General features: G+C 42.2%; 1 protein-coding gene and 1 long non-coding RNA gene across 9 annotated transcripts in view; one reads left to right on the top strand and one right to left on the bottom strand.

The window, feature by feature from the left end:
• Positions 1-18495, bottom strand: part of PHF24 (PHD finger protein 24) — a 165526-nt gene that overhangs the window by 43585 nt on the left and 103446 nt on the right. The gene's annotated exons all lie outside the window — the stretch shown is intronic.
• Positions 1-18495, top strand: part of LOC144322408 (uncharacterized) — a 67461-nt gene that overhangs the window by 15918 nt on the left and 33048 nt on the right. For 4 of the 6 annotated variants that reach the window (XR_013388056.1, XR_013388054.1, XR_013388058.1 and 1 more), the window contains one exon: positions 7774-7848. This is a non-coding gene — a long non-coding RNA (uncharacterized LOC144322408). Of the gene's footprint in view, positions 1-6076; positions 6241-7773; positions 7849-18495 lie in introns of those variants that run through there. The other 2 variants (XR_013388055.1, XR_013388053.1) reach the window with 1 other exon arrangement.

Here is an 18495-nt window from a genome sequence, read left to right as displayed (position 1 = left end):
GATGCTTGTGGGACATCCAGAAGGAGATGAAAGATATATGGGTTGGGAGTTCACAAGAGAGGTCAGGGCTGGAGATACAGATTTGAGAGCCATCAGGGTAGTTCTGGAAGCCATGAATATAGTTGAGATCATCCATGGAGAGTGAATAGAGAGAACATAGAAGGAGACCAAAGACAATTCTTTAAAGGGGCCAGAAAAAGAAGAAAAGCCTTTGAAAGAGACTGAAGGAAGGACTGTACAAAAAGAAAAACTAGGAGGGAATGTGACCAGAAGACAGAACAAGGAGCCAGAGGAAGGCAGGAGAACAGAGCAAGAGGTAACTAACTCAAGAACTGTTGCCGAGTTCCAGAACAAGAAGGACTAAAAAACAGTCATTGGATTAGGCAGTGTGGGTGTTGCTGGGGACTGGGAAAGAGCAATTTGAGTGGAGGGACTGGTGGCAGGAGCCAGACTGGAAGTAATGGAATTCTGGGATGTGTCCTGTCAATATCTAGCAAAATGATAGATGTCCACATTAGAGGGAATTGGTGAGCACATTATGCTCAGCCAAGCTTTTCACATGCCTAATGGATTCTCATACAGATAATGTCTATCACTGAGATTATAAATGACAGTGAGGACTTATACTAAGTATCCTGGAGACAGAAGAAAATGAAGAGTCTTTCTTTATCATACTCCAACTATTGAGGACCCTTTTGTATTTCTGGTTTCTCCTTTATTTGATAAAAATTTCTTTTAAATACCTTGGACAAAATGATTGCATAGGGTGGGGAAAGAGTGTCTATTTTCCAGTCTTCTGGAGATTTTGATGAAAAAGAGGATAAATCCCTCAGAAGGTAACTATAAACCTTTGTGTCCTGGTGCTTCTACACAAAATTTACCATTTATGTCAAATTGGTTTGCACTGCCTGTGTGAAATTATCAATGTTAGACTTCAGATAGAATAGAAGCTCCATATTCTAGCCCTCTAAGTTATTAAATATAGCCAGAAATTTTATTATCTGAAAAGCAGATATTCATAATTACTCACAGTTTTTAAGAATTCCAGTGAGTAGAGGGATTACGAATGTTTAGTGAAGTGACATCTGTGAATTTTGAAACATTTTAGCCTCAGGTAATAGACACAAATTGACTTCAAGAGAGGCCATATACTATGTTGGTAAAGGGCATTGGTTCAGGAGTCAGAGAGATCTGTATTCAGATCCTAAAACTGCAGTTAGTAGATATGTGCCCTTGAGGGTAGTTCCTTTTCTTTTCTTTTTTTTTTTTAAGTTTTTTTTTTAATTTTTTATTTATTTATGATAGTCACAGAGAGAGAGAGAGAGAGAGGCAGAGACACAGGCAGAGGGAGAAGCAGGCTCCATGCACCGGGAGCCCGACGTGGGATTTGATCCTGAGTCTCCAGGATCGCGCCCTGGGCCAAAGGCAGGCGCTAAACCGCTGCGCCACCCAGGGATCCCGTTCCTTTTATTTTCTTAAAGTTTATTTATTTTTAAGTAATCTCCATATCCAGTGTGGGGCTTGAACTCATGACACCAAGATCAAAAGTCACAAGCTCCTCCAACTGAGCCAGCCAGGCGCCCCAGGGATGGTTTCTTAATATCTGAGTCACAGTCTTCTCGTCTGTAAAATAGTGGTTAAAGTAATGCATATAAAGCTCTTAGGGTCTTTCTAGGCATAAAGTATGCACTTAATAAATGTCAGTTATTATATTGCCCAAGATTATAAAATTGTTCAGTGCTGGAATCCAAATTTCACAAACATTGCTATATGCTTTCTATTATCTCTTAAACCTATAGACACGTAGACATAGTAGGGGTAGTATATACTTTTCATGCACCGTATGTGCTTATCTGTTAGTTTGGAAATACAGACTTTTTTATTCTGACATTGACTTCTTTTAATCTTCCTTTCATGACCTCAAACTTATTTATCAAATCTATTGTCTCCTCAGGTATCTGCATTCTCTCTTACTTACAGATGACAGAAGCCCAATCCAAACAAATTTGAACAAAGGAAAACAAATTCAAGGAAAGGTTTATGTAATTGGGATGTTAGGGATGGAGCTGACTGTAGGTTCTTAAAAAATGTCATCTCTTAGGTCTGGTTTCTCTCTCTGTGTAGCTCCTTCTACTCACATGCTGCTGCACTCTGAGCCTACCACTGCATTTGTACTAGGGTTGCACTTCCCACAGACTGTTCTTAGCCAATGATTGAGCACAGCAGCCTTACTAAGGCAGGTCGCTCCTGCAAGATGTAGGACTCCTTTGACAGATTCCTTTGGCTTAAGGATCTCTCACTGGCCTTGCCAAAATTTTGTTTGGACTAAATGACCATCTAAAACTCTTCCTACCCAACCTTTCTTTTTTCCCCCTCTCTTACACAGTGGGGACAACCTGTATTATGTTCTGATAGCTGTCTCACCCTTCTCTGGTTCCCTCCCCGTTTTCCCTCACAGGAGTTCATCTTGCTCCCTCCACAGATCTTTTGTGTATCTGATTACATCTTGACATCTGCTCCCTAGATGATTCAACCAATACACATGGTTCAAGAAAACAGGTAGTAAGATGGGATTCTGGGTATGGTTCACCTGTTTCCCAATGGATAAAGATTATTTCCTCCTAGGTGGTAGTGAAGTATGAATATGAATAGTCCCTGGCACACAGTGGTGGGCCAGTTGCTACTAGAAAAAAATTCCTGGTTGAGAGGGTTGACTTGATGAGTTTTTATAATTTTTATTTATTTATTTTTAAATTTTTATTTAAATTCTGTTTGCCAAAATATGGTATAACACCCAGGACTTTGCTGGTTTTTTTACTTTGATTCAGTCATTTGGAAGATATGGGGAGAACAGTACATAGAAAGACAGTGGAGTTGGCTGGCTACCACTAACTGAATGAACACTCATTTAGCAGAGGGATGAGAATTGGAAGGGTATTAAATAGTTAAAGACTAAGTATGAGAGCCCTTATCCACTGCAGTGGAAGAAAGGACATAGCTGAGCAGCAAACAGATGATCTGATTAGAATGGCAGAGCTCCTGAGGCTTCTTTCTTTTTCTTTCTTTCTTTCTTTCTTTCTTTCTTTCTTTCTTTCTTTCTTTCTTTCTTTCTTTCTTCTTCTTTCTTCTTTCTTTCTCTTTTCTTCTTTCTTTTTCTTTTTTTCTTTCTTTCTTTCTTTCTTTCTTTCTTTCTTTCTTTCTTTCTTTCTTTCTTTCTTTCTTGAATGCTTTGTGCATGTGAGTGGAGGAGAGGGAGAGAATCACAGGCAGACTCCCTGCTGAGTATGGAGCTTGACATGGGGCTCGATCCCACAACCCTAAGATCATGACCTGAGCCAAGGCCAAGAGTCAGATGCTTAATCAACTGAGCCACCCAGGTGCCCCAAGCTCCAGAGACATTTAAATTATCAGTCAAGGCAGATATGTTATGCTAAGATAAGGGTCCTGGCTGGGAATACCTGGGATCCTGATTTATGAGATAGGGACATCTGAATGGACGCTTCTAGGGATTTTAGCTCTAAAAGCTCCCTTGAACCCTAAGAGTTTGCAGAGGTGGCCTACTCTTGTATAGTAAGAGCTAGCACTTTTGTATTTAGATAGAGATTGTATTATAAATTATAATCTCTATACAGATATAATCCCTTCTCCCCTAAGGCAGCAGATGCCTCCTAGGAGCCCTACCTTCTCTCCTGGCTGGTAGGTCAATAACTTTGGGTTAAATACTAGCACAACCTGGCCAGGGAAATGCTGGACCTGGTAAGGGAGGAAAGATGTTATGCACTGAAAGAACTGCAAGAATTAGCTAGCAGAGGCAAGGTGGTATACTTGGGATTGTATTTTGAGGGGGTTAGACTTGATTGTATTTATCAGGGGGTTAGACTATAAGACCAGAAATCAGGAATTCATAGACTTATAGACAATTTCTGGGGTCACAGGATTTAACATACTGGCAAGAACCCCACCCTAGGGGATGAGGTGGTTCTTAGAGTCTTTAAGAAAGGAATGGCCAATGTTGAATGAAGTAGCAAATGCTTGAGCTATCCTGGCAGACACTAGAATCAAGAAGAGGCTAAGGAAAGTGGGCAAAATGGAATGACTGTGTTATGTGAGGTCACAAAACATACCAGTTGATTTTGTTCTGTGGGAGGGCTTAGAAGACACACCATTCATGAGGCCAGTGGGAAAGCACTGGTGAGGATAGCATCACCATCATAGCAATGACTTCTCGGCAGGTCAAGGGTGATTGTAGAAGAAGTGGTTACAGAGTGGGGCTCATTAATATCCATAGGGATGATGACTTTCAATGTAATAGAGGCCACAATAAGTATAATGACCTTCAAGATATGAGGGTACAGCCAAGGGACTTGCGCTGCACAGAATTGTAGAGATCGTGATAGAGCATGAAGTAGAGGAGAAAGAGAGGTGGCAAAACCATGGCAAGCACGTATTTTTGCTCTAGTTCTTTTTTGAAAGGTACCTCTGATGAGCGAAAATATCAGTGAGGGTGACAAAACATGAGAGACACCTAACACTGGGAAACGAACAAGGGGTAGTGGAAGGGGAGGTGGGTGGGGGGTTGGGGTGACTGGGTGATGGGCACTGAGGGGGGCACTTGGCGGGATGAGCACTGGGTGTTATGCTAAATGTTGGCAAATTGAACTCCAATTAAAAAAAAAAAGGTACCTCTGGCAGTTTACTTGGGTGATTGTATACTGGGGAAGAGAAAATGCTCAGACATCTTGAGGACTATTAGACATATAGTCTGAGTTGTCATTGATACCTGGAGACCCAAAGCATCATTATAATTCTAATAGAGTGGGGGCCTATGGGGACCGGGTAATAAATTAAGTCCTCACTAAAGTCTGGCTTGGAATGGGCCTGCTAGTTTTGCAGATACACCCAGTGGTTATTTTGTGTGTTCCTGATTGCATTGATATACTTGGATGTTAAAATAACCCTCATATTGGGTTCTTAGTCTGTAGGGTAAAATATAGAGTGAGGAAGGCCAAGTAGAAATCTTTGAAACTGTTCCTTCATCTTCCTTCATTTCCCAGCTAAGATAGTAAATCAGAAACAATATCACATCTCTAGAGGATGATTGAAGACTATTGTTGGCTTAAACAAGCAGTAGCCTTCATCATAGATAGCTACTGTGCCAGATATGGCCTAATTGCTAGAGCAGATCGATAAGTCTTCAGATACATGATATATGGCCATTGATACATGGTATATGGCCATTGATGTGACAAAAGCAATTCTTTTCAATTCCAATCAGGAAAGAGGATCAGGAACAGTTTGTATTCATGTGAGATGGCCAACAGTATCATTTACACTTTGGCCTCAAGGCTATATGAACTTTCCTGCCCACGGTCATAATATAGTTTGATGAGATCTGGACTGCCTAGGTATCCCACAGAACCATCACACTGAACCATTTCATTGGTGGCATGATGATGTGCTCCAGGTGGTGGGAGATAAATCCTGCAAAGATTAGGGAACCTGCCATTTCAGTGAGGATTTTAGGAATCTAATTGTCTGGAGTATGTTGAGATAGCTCTCCAAAGTGAAATATTGGAGCATTTTTTATCCTCTACCTCAAAGATGGAAGCACAGTGCCGGTAGTCCTCTTTGGGTTCTGGAAGCAATATATTCTATACCTAGGATCATTGCTTTGGTTCATATATGAGGTAACATGGAAGGCTGCCAGCTCTGAGTGAGAAAAGGACTCTGCCAATAGGATCTGGAAAACTGTCTGGGGTTAGAAATGTCGATGATGGGAAAAGATGCAGTATGTGGATTTTGTTAAGCTCCTGTGGGGGAATCACAGTGCAGGCCCTTAGAATTCTGACTATTGCTGCTTCTGAATGTTCAGCTTGTCAACAGTAGAGATCAATGCTGAGCCCTTGATGGGGCACTATTCCTTGAGGAAGCCATCTTCCTACTTGGTAGCAAGTCAGCTACATTGGGCCTTACCTATAATGGAAGGTCCAGTGGTTAGGGATAGGTGGACAGGGTATATGGGATAGGTGACTTATTATTTTTTTTTAATTTTTTATTTATTTATGATAGTCACAGAGAGAGAGAAAGAGAGAGGCAGAGACACAGGCAGAGGGAGAAGCAGGCTCCATGCACCGGGAGCCCGACGTGGGATTCGATCCCGGGTCTCCAGGATCGCGCCCTGGGCCAAAGGCAGGCGCCAAACCGCTGCGCCACCCAGGGATCCCAGGTGACTTATTTTAGGTATGAGTTTGCATGTCCTACATGTGGTGCCTTGGTCACCATCACTATTTAGGGGCTTATGGAATGCCTAATCTATAATATAAGTAGGGATTCTCACAGTAAAGGATGTGTGAAGTGAGCATGGGCCTACTAGTCATATATTGCACCATCCAGGGGCAGCTGTCTTAGAAAATTTTGGAACAGTCTCTTAAAGGCACAGCTAAAGTGCTAGCTTTGTGATAATGCTCTAAAAGGATGGGAAATATATATGGAGAAAAACTTTTGTTGCTAGGTCCCCAATGAGAAGAATACACAGGTCTGGGAAACAAGGGGTGCAAGCAGGGGTAACCCCATTTACCAGTTACAATGACCCAATGGGGGATTTTGTACTTTCTGTTCCCGCAGCTCTGAGCTTTGCAAAGTTGGAGGTCTTGATTCCCTAAGAAAGGTGTAGTCTTGCTGGGGGACACTGCAGGGCTCCTACTCAACTATAAGCTATGGGCTGCCATAAGGGCAATTTTGGATTTCTTGCATCCAGGGACCAGCCTGAGAGAAGAGAAGTCACCAATATTGGCAAAGTTAGTTGACCTTGATCAGCAGGAAAACGTAAGGCTGCTATACAATAGGGACAGGGAAGGAATATGTGTGAAATTAATGTGATACAGTTGGGTGTCTCCTGGTATTCCCTTTTCCCACTGAATGGACACATGCAGCAACTCCAGCCTGAGAAGGGTGTGATTACCAACTATGTGATTACCAGACCCTTCAGAAATGAAGGCTCAGGTCACACCACCAGGTAAGCCACTAAGACCAGCCAAGATGACAGATGACAGTGAGGAGAATTTAGAGTGGAGACAGCAGAGGATGAGTATCTGTTGCAGGCATGAGATGGACAGCAGTGATGAGGGCTATGGTTCATTCCACTAACCTGGCCCTTCCTCAAGAAGAAAGGCCCATGGGAACCAAGGAAGAACTGCTCTACAATCCCCTGTAGAGAGGGAGATGTGTGCAACCATGAGAATGTGCTTCTCAGATCTCCTACTGTGGAGAGCATAATTGATGCCCCCAGCTGCTGTATTCTAAATACCCCATTGCATTTGCTCTGAGGCTGTTTTCTGTGGTCTGTCTCCAGCCAGTGAAGTGCACAGCAGGGATATTGCAGCAGGCCCATTCCTGTGAGACAGATGGTTTTGGCCTGAGGATTCTATGTCAGCTTTGCAGAAACTTTCTGAAAGCTCCATGGCAGTTTAAGGCTCTTCCTTCTACCTTCTACCTTCTTCCCCACCCCCTTTTTTAAAAAAGATTTTATTTATTTATTCATGAGAGACTATACAGAAAGGCAGAGACACAGGCAGAGGGAGAAGCAGGCTCCATTCAGGAAGCCCAACATGGGACTCAATCCCAGGTCTCCAGGATCACGCCCTGGGCTGAAGGCAGCACTAAACCGTTGAGCCACCCAGGTTGCCCACCCTTTCTTCTTCCTATTGGTCAGATGTGTGTCATTGACACATCTCATCCTTTTTGAACTCCCTCCCTGGTTTTTTTTTTCCACAGGTATTCCTGCCAATTTCTTGCAAGTCTGATCTGATCTTGGTGTGTTTACTTCTTGGAGGACCTGAATGAACACAGGTAGGTATAAATTCACCCACTGTAGAGATGAAGAAACTATGCTTCAGAGTAACGCACAAGGTTATACAGCCACTTAGTGGCAGAGCGATGGTTTAAATCCAGGATTATCTGGCTTCAAAGTTCATGTGCCTAGGTTTCATATTCCTAGTTTCCTGCCTCTGCCCTTCCTGTTTGTGTCATTCTCCCTTAGTCTCCTGGAAAGGCCTTTGAATATTCTAGTCTGTCTCTACCTTGCAAAGGCAGGAGGAGTTTTTGACTACGCTTGTACCAGAATGTGAAAGGAAGAACGTTTGTATTCCTGAGGTCTGTAACAGTTCTTTTTTTTTTTTTTTAAGATTTTATTTATTTATTCATGATAGTCACACAGAGAGAGAAAGAGGCAGAGACACAGGCAGAGGGAGAAGCAGGCTCCATGCACTGGGAGCCCGACGTGGGATTCGATCCCGGGTCTCCAGGATCACGCCCTGGGCCAAAGGCAGGTGCCAAACCGCTGCGCCACCCAGGGATCCCTCTGTAACAGTTCTTGATGTTAAAGAGTCTCCCTGGGGAAAGAGAAACTCAGAGGACACAGTTGGGGCAGCTTTGCTGAGCTTTCCTTTTCCTGCCTGGAAAGTCTCTTTGGAGAGTTAAGTTGTAGAAGTTCAGTTTTGGTTTATAAGAGAAACCATATGCCTTTATACTCATTAGCTTTTTAGAAAATGTCTCTCCTTCACACAAAATCTACTATGATTTTGTAAGGTTTCCTCTTTTATATTAAATAAAACACAAAAATTTTAAGGTTAACACTGACATAAAAACGAAGGTCTATCAACTTTGTGGCCCAGATGCTGTGCCTATGGAATTCATTCACCTTTTGCTGATCAGTTTCTCTGTTCTCCTCTCTAGCAAAACTCTTACCAGTCTACACTACTTCTCTTTCCATTCTTTCTTAAACTCACCACATCATTTCCCACTGTTCCAATTAGAATATTCTTGTGAAGGTCCCCTGTAGCCTTTAGGTTGTGGAATTCAACATTAATTTTCTCAGTTCTCATTTTGCTTGTCCTTTAGGCAATACTAACATAGTTGATCACTCTCTCTTACCTAAAAATGGTCTTTGTCTTCACCTAACTTTGGAGACACCACATTTCTCTGGTTTTACTGCTCCTTCTCAAAAAAGTTTTTTTTGTTGTTATTGCTTTAGAATGGGAGAGTGAGGGTGAGAGGAGCAGAGAGGGAAAGAATATTTTTAAAAAATTCAATGTAATTAACATATAATATATTATTAGGTAATTTAGTGATTCATCAGTTGTATGTAACACCCAGTGCTCATTACATCAAGTGCTTTCCTTGATGCCCATAACCCAGTTACCCCATACTTCCACACATCTCCTCTCCAGGAACTCTCAGTTTATTTCCTATAGTTAAGAGGCTCTTATGTTGTCTCCCTCTCTGTTTTTGTTTTATTTTTCCTTCCTTTCCCCTGTGTTCATCTGTTTTGTTTCTTAAGTTTTACATATGAGTGAAATCACATATTTTCTCTGCCTGACTTACCTAGCTTAGCATAATACCCTCTGGTTCCATCCATGTCATTACAAATGGCAAGATTTCATTCTTTTTGATGGCTGAGCTGTAATCCACTGTGTATATACATACCACATCTTCTTTCCATTCATCTCTCGATGGACATCTGGGCTCTTTCCATATTTTGGCAATTATGGATATTGCTGCTGTAAACATTGGGGTGCATGTGCCTCTTCAATCACTATGTTTGTATCCTTTGGATAAATACCTAATAGTGCAATTGCTGGGCTATAGGGTAGCTCTATTTTTAACTTTTTGAGGAACTGCTATACTGTCTTCCAGATAGTATGTCTGTCTTCCAAATGCACAACTTTGCATTTGAGTATAAAGGCATATGGTTTGCAATGAATATAAAGGCATATGGTTTCTCTTATAAACCAAAACTGAACTTTCACAACAGTTTAAGAGGATTCCCCTTTCTCCACATCCTAGCCAACATTTGCTGTTTTCTGAGTTATATTTTAGCCTTTCTGACCACTGTGAGGTGGTATTTCATTGTGGTTTTGATTTGTATTTCCCTGATGCCAAGTGATGTTGAGCACTTTTTCATGTGTCTGTGGGCCATTTGTATGTCTGGGAAAGAGAATCTTCAGGCTCCATGCCCAGTGGGGCTCCCAGCCCTGACATGGGGCTCAATCTCACAACCCTGAGATCGTGACCTAACCTAAAATCAAGAGTTGGACACTTAACTGACTGAGCCACCCAGGTGCCCCTCATATTCTTATTATATTTGGGTGCCCTAGAACTCAGGCCTCACCCTATCAGGGTTGGCAGACTACTTCTGTATTGGGCCAGATACTAAATCATTTTTGTTTTGGGGTCATATGGCATCTGTTACTACTACTCAAGAGGCAGTAGACAGTATAGTAGTTCCCCATTATCTGTGGTTTCCATTACTCGCAGTCTGGAAGCAGATGATTCTCCTGACATAGCATCAGAAAGTCAATAGTAGGTAAGCCTGGGTGGCTCAGTGGTTTAGCGCCACCTTCAGCCCCAGGCATGATCCTGGGGACCTGGGATCGAGTCCCCTGTTGGGCTTTCCTGCATGGAGCCTGCTTCTCCCTCTGCCTGTGTCTCTGCCACTCTCTCTCTGTGTCTCTCATGAATAAATAAATAAAATCTTAAGAAAAAAAAAGAAAGTCAATAGTAGCTTAACAGAGTGTTACAATGTTTACATCATTCACCTCATTTCATCTCATCATGTAGGCATTTTATGATCTCACATCATCACAAGAAAAAGGGTAAATACATTACAGTAAAATATTTTGAGAGAGACCACATTCATAAACCTTTTATTACTGTATATTGTTAACAATTATTCTATTTTGTTATTGTTGATCTCTTAGTGTGCCTGATTTTTATTTTTTAATTTTTAAATTTTTAAAAAAAATATTCATTTATTTTAGAGAGATTGAGAGTACAAGCAGCGGGAAGGTCAGAGGGAAAGGGAGAGAAAGAATCTCAAGCCGACTCTCCACTGAGTGTAGAGCCTGACATGGGGCTCAATGTCATGACCCCAAGATCATGGTCTGAGCTGAAACCAAGAGTTGGATGTTGAACATTATCTTACTCTATAATTTTATTACTCAAGCACCCTGTCTTCTGCCTATTTCTTTTTTTTCTTTTTTTTTTTTAATTTATTTATGATAGTCACAGAGAGAGAGGCAGAGACACAGGCAGAGACACAGGCAGAGGGAGAAGCAGGCTCCATGCACCGGGAGCCCGACGTGGGATTCGATCCCGGGTCTCCAGGATCGCGCCCTGGGCCAAAGGCAGGCGCTAAACCGCTGTGTCACCCAGGGATCCCCTATTTCTTAACTGGATTACTTATTTATTGGGTGTTGAGTTTGTTAAGTTCTTTATAGATTTTGGATACTAACCCTTTATCAGATGTGTCATTTGCAAGTATCTTCTCCCATTCTATAGTCTGTCTTTTAGTTTTGTTAATTGTTTTCTTCGCTGCACAGAAGCTTTTTATCTTGACGAGGTCCCAATAGTCATGTTAGCTTTTGTTTCCCTTGCCTCTGGCAACATGTCTAGTAAGAAGTTGCTGCGGCTGAGGTCAAAGAAGTTGCTGCCTGTGTTCTCTAGGATTTTGATGGTTTCCTGTCTCACATTCAGGTCTTTCATCCATTTTGAATTTATTTTTGTGTGTGGTGTAAAGAAATGGTCCAGCTTCATTCTTCTGCATGTGGCTGTCCATTTTTCCCAACACCATTTGTTGAAGTGACTGTCTTTTTCACATTGGATATTCTTTCCTGCTTTGTCAGAGATTAGTTGACCATATAGTTGTAGGTCCATTTCTGGGTTTTCTGTTCTGTTCCATTGATCTATATGTCTGCTTTTTCGCTAGTACCAAACTGTCTTGATGACTACAGCTTTGTAATACAGCTTAAAGTCCAGAATTGTGATGCCTCCAGCTTTGCTTTTCTTTTTCAAGATTGCTTTAGCTATGTGGGGTCTTTTGTAGTTCTATACAGATTTTTGGATTGTTCTTTCTAACTCTAAAAAATGCTGGTGGTATTTTGGTAGAGATTGCATTAAATGTATAGATTGCTTTGGGTAGTACATACACCCTGATGTTTCTACCAGCATTATCAACAATAGCCAAACTGGAAAGAGCTCAAATGTCCATCAACCTGAATGGATAAAAGAGATGTGATATACACAATATTACTCAACCATTAAAAAGAATGAAATCTTGGGATGCCTGGGTGCTCAGCAGTTGAGCTTTGGCCTTCGGCTTGGGGGGACGTGACCCCGGAGTCCCGGGATCCAGTTGCACATCGGGCTCCCTGTGTGAAGCCTGTTTCTCCCTCTGCATGTGTCTCTGCCCCTCTCTCTCTCTTTCTCTCTCTGTGTCTCTCACGAATGAATAAATAAAATCTTAAAAAAAAATGAACTCTTGCCATTTGCAATGACATGGATGGAGCTAAGTGTATTATACTAAGCAAAATAAGTCAGTCAGAGAAAGACAAATACCATAGGATTTCACTCATATGTGGAATTTATTTTTTTCAAATAAAGTTTTTTTTTTTAACATATTGGGCTTTAGGATTTCATGTTTTGCAGAGAAATCCTAATTTAATTTTTTTAAACTTTTATTTATTTATGATAGGCACACAGTGAGAGAGAGAGAGGCAGAGACACAGGCAGAGGGAGAAGCAGGCTCCATGCACCGGGAGCCTGACGTGGGATTCAATCCCGGATATCCAGGACTGCGCCCTGGGCCAAAGGCAGGCGCCAAACCGCTGCGCCACCCAGGGATCCCTAAAGTTTTGTTTTTTTTTAAGATTTTATTTATCCATGAGAAACTCAGAGAGAGAGAGAGAGAGAGAGAGAGAGAGGCAGAGACTTAGGCAAAAGGAGAAGCAGGCTCCCTGCAGAGAACCTGATGCAGGACTTGATCCCAGGACCCCAGGATCATGCCTTGAGCTGAAGGCAGATGCTCAACCACTGAGCCACCCAGATGCTCCATCATATGTGGAATTTAAGAAACAAAACAGATGAACATAGGGGAAGGGCAAAAAGGGAGAGAGGGAAGTAAACCTTAAGAGACTCTTAATAATAGAGAACAAACTGAGGGTTGATGGAGGGAGGTGGGTGGAGATGGGCTGAATGGGTGATGGGTCTTAAGGAGGCATTTGTGATGAGCAGTTGGTGTTAATGTAAGTGATGAACCACTAAATTCTACACCTGAAGCAAATTTTACCACATATGTTAACTAATTAGAACTTAAATAAAACTTGAAATAAAAAAAATGAAATTCAGGGATTTTGAAAGGCTCAAGTCTCAGTCTGAACTCTTTTTTCTAGTTAATGTCAGCATTCAGCCTTTGCTCATCTAATCACCCAGGAGTAGGAAGTGTGTAGGGTTAGGGAGGAGGAGAACTTGAGCAGCTGGGGAGGATGCGGGGCCACTTCTAGGGTCTGAGAAACAAGGAAGTTACTTATTTATTCAGATGTGGTGATTAAGCCCCCAAAGTGAATTTTGAGAGACAGCTGCACACAGAAAAGAGATGATGATTAAAATTAATTACTGCTGTTGTAGCTGTTTTGCATTTCGACAGCAGTTTTGTATTTACTTGTATTTACTAAGAATTTTGTAATCACTTATTAACTCTCCCTCACCAGAGCCTTGTGACATGGGCAACATTACTACAAATGTTTGTTTTTGTTTTCTGGGAAGAAATACAAGCTGCTTTGGCCACATACTAGGATTAAGGAAACAAAATTCTTACTGCAGCTTTTTCACTCACTGTATGATTTTGAGAATCCAAATGAGAACTTGAACATTATCTTACTCTATAATTTTATTATAAAGAATAACTCATGAAGATGGATCAGGGGTTTGGTAAATTAAAAAAAGATAAATGCAGAGACACCTGTGTAGCTCAGTTGGTTAAGTGTCCAACTCTTGGTTTTGGCTCAGGTCATGATCTCGGGGTGATGAGATGGATGCATGGATGGTCATGCAGATGGGCTCTGCATTCAGCAGTCTACTTCTCTGCCTCTCCCCTGACCCCTACTCTTGTGCTCTCTTTCTCTCTCTCAAATAAATAAGTAAATTTTTTTTAAAGATTTTATTTATTTATTCATGATAGACACACACACAGAGAGAGGCAGAGACACAGACAGAGGGAGAAGCAGGCTCCCAGCAAGGAGCCCAATGTGAGAATCCATCCCGGACCCCTGAGCCAAAGGCAGACGCTCAACTGCTGAGCCACCCAGGTGTCCCAAATAAATAAATCTCTAAAAAAAATATATATATATATGTAGGTATGTAATAATAATACTAACCTCTCAAATTCATTTTCCCTCAGGTTTTAAAAAATAAAATTAATAATAGTATCTATATCATATTTTTACATATTAAGTACCTAGCATAGTGCCTTGCATATTAATAAATGCTTAATAAACATTACCCATTATCAATACTGTAATAAAACCCATGTAATATATGCATTCTTTTTGCTTCCATTTGATTACATTAGTGTTCCTGTCTTTAGATAAAGATGCATGCAGACGTACATTCACCTATTCAACAATAGCTATTGAGTGATTCCCAGTTATAATGCAGGGTTCCTGGAGCTAGGGATACAGTGGTAAACAAAAAGGAGTTCCTGCTGTCATGAAATTTATATTTTGGCAGGAGGGAGAGGACTCACATTTCTCTTATGGTGGAGAGGCTTACATTTCCAGTGGGAGTTAGACCAAGATAGAGAGGATTGAAGCATAATTAGGGTATATTTAGAAAATATGTGGAAAATTTTTGTCTGAATTTTATATAAAAATAATTTTTTACTGTAGCAGTAGGTTAAGTATGTATTATAAGCTTTTCATTTTTATAAAAGTATTTATATGTATAATTGTGTATTTTATTTTTAAAATAAATAAACTTATTGAGGCACCTGGGTGGCTCAGTCTTGGCTAAACATCTGCCTTTGGCTCAGGTCATGATCCCAGGATCCTGGGATCAAGCCCAACATCAGGCTCCTCCTCAGCGGGGAGTCTGCATCTTCCTCTTCCCCTCATCCCAGTCGTGCTCTCTCTCTCTCTCACTCTCGCTCTCTTTCTCAAATAAATAAAATATTTAAAAAATAAACATACTTTTAAATTTAGAAAATTTTGAAAAGCAAGTATTATTTATGAATATGTAAATAATACCACTATGCTGAAATGTTTTAAAGTAGAAAATTATCAATAATTTCATTATATTATTCTTTTTAAATTGCCTTAGCATTTATTTGTATATAGTTTATTCATCATACATTTCCTAAGCATTTTCCCATGCTGTTTCACCATGGAAAAAACGGGCTCAGTTTCCTAACATTTGGCCATGGGTTGGGGCTGCAGATAGCACAGTGGGATGGCAGCAGTAGGTGAGAGTATCACATAAAGGCATTTTGAACTTAGCCTAGATCCTGCTTTGAAGGGATGAGATGACGAAAGAGGTTATATATTGGCCATACTGAGAAAGATTAAGTAAAGATAAGTAGGCTGAAGCAGGATTCAATCCCTGGGACATGTCAGGTACCTGAAGACCAGAGAGAAGGTTCTGGAAATAGAGAGGAGCCCCAGATACTCACTGTTGCCTTCTTAACCTTAGGTGATTTCTGGAGAAATACTACCCCTACCCCCACAACACAGACTTGCATTTTCTTTCTATTAGGATATTGGGGCTATGGATTAAGATGCAAGAGTCTCTTCCAAGATAATTTTGAAGCAAGTTAATTTTGAGTTGTGTAGGCCATGGCTTTGGCCTCTTGCTTTCTTTTCAGCTGTCACCAGTGTTTTCTTAGGCTGGGCTCTTGCTTAGATACATCTAAAGGGGGATGCAATTTCTTTTTTTAAAATATTTTATTCATTTATTCATGAGAGACACACACAGAGAGAGACATACAGACAGGCAGGGAGGCAGGCAGAGGGAGAAGCCGGCTCTATGCAAGGAGCCTGATGTGGGATTCGATCCTGGGACTCCAGGATCACACCTTGGGCCAAAGGCAGGCGCCAAACCACTGAGCCACCCAGTGATCCCCAGGGGACGCAATTTCTTAATTTATTTCTTACTCTTCAGATACTGAAATGAGTTTATGAACAATTCTTAGATTTTTAGGGTTAAACTAGAGTTATAAAATTGTGAAGATGTCAAAAAGATCATCTGGAAAATTCTTCTCCATGTCCCTGACCCCGCCAGAATAGTTTATTAGTTTCTTTGTTCTGCTTAAAATGTTAGTTCCCTGAAGGCAAAATTATATAAAATAAGAACAAGAGTCACACAATTATTAGAAATCTTCATAAGTATCAGCAGGAAATGTCCCTAATATTTTGGAAATGTGTTTATGTCTCTTCTGCTTCCTTCTAGCCACTTTTCCGAGACACCATCTTGATTCTGCTCTGGATGTGAGCACTTGTTGCAAAACCCACAGGCTTTGAGAAATATATACATTTAATTACAGTATAATTAACCTACATTGTTATATTAAGATGCACAGTATAGTGATTCAACAATTTTTAAAAAGATTTTATTTATTTATTCATGAGAGATATACAGAGAAAGGCAGAGACGTAGGCAGAAGGAGAGGCAGGCTCCCTGGGAAGAGCCTGATGAAGGACTCCATCCCAGGACCCCAGGATCATGACCTGAGCCAAAGGCAGATACTCAATTACTGAGCCACCCAGGCGCCCGAGATTCAACAATTTTGTACATTACTGGTGCTCATGAAGATACATGTACTCTTGGGGCACCTGGCTGGCTCAGTAGAGCATGCGACTATTGATCTCTGGGTTGTGGGTTTAAGCCCTGTGTAGTGAGTGTTGAGATTATATAATAATAAAATCTTAAAAAAAGGGGGGGGGGGTAGATGGCGGAAGAGTAGGGTCCCCAAATCACCTGTCCCCACCAAATTACCTAGATAACCTTCAAATCATCCTGAAAATCTACGAATTCGGCCTGAGATTTAAAGAGACCAGCTGGAATGCTACAGTGAGAAGAGTTCGTGCTTCTATCAAGGTAGGAAGACGGGGGAAAAAGAAATGAAGAAACAAAAGGCTCCCGCGAGGAGCCGGACTGAGGCCGGGGCGAGTGTCCCCAGGACAGGAAAGCTCCGTCCCGGAGAAGCAGGAACTGCACCGACCTTCCCGGGCAGAAAGGCGCCCGCAGGGAATTAGAGCAGGACCCCAGGAGGGCGGGGATGCCCTCGGGCACCCTGGGACACTAACAGACACCTGCGCGCCCAGGAGAGTGGCCATACCCCGCCGCCGAGCTCCCTAAAAGACTGCAGCGCCCACGGCTGGACCCGGAGCAGGTCGGAGGGGCTCCAGCGGCGGCTCCGCGGAGGGGGCTGTGCGGCCGGGAGCAGCTAGGAGGCGACTCCGATAGAGGAAGAGGCTCCGCGCGCAGGGGGCTGCGCGGCCTGGAGCGCAAATCCAACAGCGCAGGCTCCGGAGCACAGGGCGCCGGGACACAGCCCAGGATCCAGCCTCCCCCCGGGACAGGCAGAGGCTGGGAGGGCCGAGGACCGCAAGGACGCTCCTGCCCCAGCTGAGCAGATCAGCGGCCCTGCCCCGGAGCCTCCAGGCCCTGCAGACGGAGAAGCTCAGTAGTTACTGTGGGAGCTGAATCCAGGGCTCCAGAGCTGCCACCGCCACTGGGGTTGTTCCTCCTGGGGCCTCACGGGTTAAACAACCCCCACTGAGCCCTACACCAGGCAGGGGGCAGAGCAGCTCCCCCAAGTGCTAACACCTGAAAATCAGCACAACAGGCCCCTCCCCGAGAAGACCAGCTAGACGGACAAGTTCCAGGGGAAGTCATGGGACTTAAAGTATACAGAATCAGAAGATACTCCCCCGTGGTTTTTCCTTTTTTCTTTTCTTTTTGATTTCTGTTTGCTTCCCCCACCCTTTTTTCCCTTTTTTTTTTCTTTCTCTTTTTCTTCTTTTTTTCTTTTTTTTTCTTCCTTTTTTCTTTTTCTCTTTTCTTTCCTTCTCTCTCTCTTTCTCCTTTTCCCAATACAACTTGTTTTTGGCCACTCTGCACTGAGCAAAATGAATAGAAGGAAAACCTCACCTCAGAAGATATTTGCAAATGACGTATCAGATAAAGGGCTAGTTTCCAAGATGTATAAAGAACTTATTAAACTCAACATCAAAGAAGCAAATAATCCAATCATGAAATGGGCAAAAGGCATGAACAGAAATCTCACAGAGGAAGACATAGACACGGCCAACATGCACATGAGAAAATGTTCTGCATCACTTGCCATCAGGGAAACACAAATCAAAACCACAATGAGATACCACCTCACACCAGTGAGAATGGAGAAAATTAACAAGGCAGGAAACCACAAATGTTGGAGAGGATGCGGAGGAAAGGGAACCCTCTTACACTGTTGGTGGAAATGTGAACTGGTGCAGCCACTCTGGAAAACTGTGTGGAGGTTCCTCAAAGAGTTAAAAATAGACCTGCTCTACGACCCAGCAATTGCACTGTTGGGGATTTACCCCAAAGATTCAGATGCAATGAAACGCTGGGACACCTGCATCCTGATGTTTCTAGGAGCTATGTCCACAATAGCCAAACTGT

This window comes from Canis aureus, chromosome 10 (genome assembly GCF_053574225.1).
Source record: "Canis aureus isolate CA01 chromosome 10, VMU_Caureus_v.1.0, whole genome shotgun sequence".
Lineage (NCBI taxonomy): Eukaryota > Metazoa > Chordata > Mammalia > Carnivora > Canidae > Canis > Canis aureus.
The sequence above is the reverse complement of the archived record's forward strand: the minus strand, read 5'-3'. Positions and strand labels throughout refer to the sequence as shown.